The sequence below is a fragment of the Microcebus murinus genome, chromosome 1, assembly GCF_040939455.1.
Source record: "Microcebus murinus isolate Inina chromosome 1, M.murinus_Inina_mat1.0, whole genome shotgun sequence".
NCBI lineage: Eukaryota > Metazoa > Chordata > Mammalia > Primates > Cheirogaleidae > Microcebus > Microcebus murinus.
In genome coordinates, this window is record NC_134104.1 from 135,754,189 (window position 1) to 135,756,811 (window position 2,623).

Here is a 2,623-nt window from a genome sequence, read left to right on the forward strand (position 1 = left end):
ATTAAATCAAGTGATTCTGGATTCCTTTGTTGGTTAAAAGAATCAAGAAAGGAGGAGAAAGGCGTTGCATCTATAAGTGGAAGCAGCACCCTTGTGGTGTTTATACACCAGGGATTGTCTAAGGGCTGACAGTTTCAGTGACTCATCCAGATGTTTTGACTACATAATACCAGCCTCAGGGATATTTGCAAACATCAGTATAATTGAATACCTCTTTCCATTTTCACCTCATCATTTTCTTTCATCATGTAGGCACTGTTCTACTTCTTGTCCCCACTCCCCCCAGCCACAGGGGATAAAAGAGCACCAGTGAGCACACAATCCAGATATTATACTTCCACATTAGAATTTCTAAATTGAACCAAGAAAGTGACGTTCTCTGAATCTTTTTCTCCCTGGACAAAATGAGAGAATACAGTTCTTTTCTGTCTGTTATTGCTATGGGGTGATGGAAGCTATACACATTGTTTGCATAATATGCATGATTTATTCCACAAGGAAAAGAAGTACCTCAGATGAAGAAGCTGAAAGGTTTCAGCTATTCTCTCATACAACGATAGCAAAGTGAATTCAGCACCCTACTGCTTACTTGAAAACACTAGGGTACCTCTGTACTTCCCAGATGTTACTATTTCCCATTGCAGGTTCCAAACTGGTAGTCTGAAGCCTAGATCTGGCCTGCAGACATGTTTTGTTTGTATTACACAGTTGTTTTTTTTTTACAAAATTTGGGCCAAATTTTTTTTAAAAAGGGTGATTTCATACAAAAAATGAGGGTTACCTGACCTTCACGAAACATGAGAATATGTGACCAGACTGGCCTCTTGAATGATGTTGATCATTCTTCATATGATGGTGATCAGCTGGATTTGGCTGGTGACTACCCTAGGGTGCTAAAGTCTCCTCCCAGCCCATCCTACTATTTCCTTGACTTTAGGGCTGAGTGCCAGTTTTCATCTATTGATTTTTGTACTTGCTATCTTGAAGTAGAGAAATATTTATCTGGGCCTATGTCTTTTTTTTTTTTTTTTTGAGACAGAGTCTTATTCTGTTACCCAGACTAGAGTGCCGTGGCATCAGCCTAGCTCACTGCAACCTCAAACTCCTGGGCTCAAGCGATCCTTCTGCCTCAGTCTCCCGAGTAGCTGGGACTACAGGCATGTGCCACCATGCCCGGCTAATTTTTTCTATATATATTTTTAGTTGGCCAATTAATTTCTTTCTATTTTAAGTAGAGACGGGGTCTCTGTCTTGTTCAGGCTGATTTTGAACTCCTGATCTTGAGCGACCCACCTGCCTCAGCCTCCCAGAGTGCTAGGATTACAGGCGTGAGCCACCACGCCGGGCCTGGGCCTATGTCTTTATCAAGTGTGAGACAGCAAAAGATAAACTGAACATTATATTTCAAGGAAAATGGAAGTGTGCACATTTCTTTGTGGGCTTGAGAAACATTCTTGCATGTTCAATATGCAAACCACATGTGTATGTGGAAAGATTGTGTGTGTTGAAAGATAACTTATTGCCCAGACCCTGAGGCTAATTGAGTGAGTGACCTTTCTTCACCTCCCAGAATCGGAAAAGAAAGCCTAAATTTCCAGTGATAAAATGAAGATAAGTTTGTAAAACCACATGACACGGTGCATGAGGTGTTTGAATACAAATGCACCTGGAACTGGAAGATCCGGAGTTGCTGTGCAGTGGTGTCATACAGGAAGTGCCCTATGGTATTCCTGCTTCTGCCTTTCTGAGGGAAAACCTGCTCTAGCTCAGATCTCAACCAGGAAATAACGCCATGTCAAAGGCAGCAGAATAAAAGGTCATTCCATCCTCCCTGGAACCCATAACACAGCACACGGAGAGAGACTGCGGGCCTCTACCCAGGTTAGACCGCAGAGAGGCAGTATCTTGCAAACAGACAGAAGACAAATCCACCGGGGATGATGAGCATCACAGCAGCCCACATCTGTGGAGCACATACGCATGTCCGCCCTGTGAAGAAGACAAGAGCCAAAGAGTAAAATTTGACCTTTGAGTAAGTGTGGAAGCAGACCTGAGAATTGGGATCTCACAGAGTAGACAGACAGAGGACAATTAGTAGAACACGGAAGAAGAAAAATCCAGACCACAGCAGAACAGAAATGACTCCCTTGGCCAAGACTCTTTGTTCACTAACCCTCAACAATATTTCTTTAGCAAAAGCGATCAGAAATTGCTATACTTGGTCTTGATGGGGTGCCTGGTGAACAGAAACTGTATTCCTGTTTTCTGTTATTCTGGGAGAGAGTACAGGAGGGCAGAGGAAATAGCCAGCAATTTTTATGGTCAGAGAAGAGTCTCTCTTCAGCCCTTCTTTGGGTCAAAGAAAGGGGAAAGATGTCTGTTTCTCTGGACTCTCGTCTCTTAGAGAGCTGCCCTCTGAGGGAGAGGTAGGAAAGGTTTGTGGGGGTAAAGGAGCCATCTTGAATGAGAGGGATTGAGAACCGCTGGCTCTTATTCTTTTGAGGTTCAACACTTTGAGAATCTCTCTTGGATTGAGGTGGGCCCACAAATAGCAGCTATCAATAGAAAACTCTCAAAGAAAACTCACCATAAGGGAAGTTCAATGTAAAGAGAAGTCGGAAGG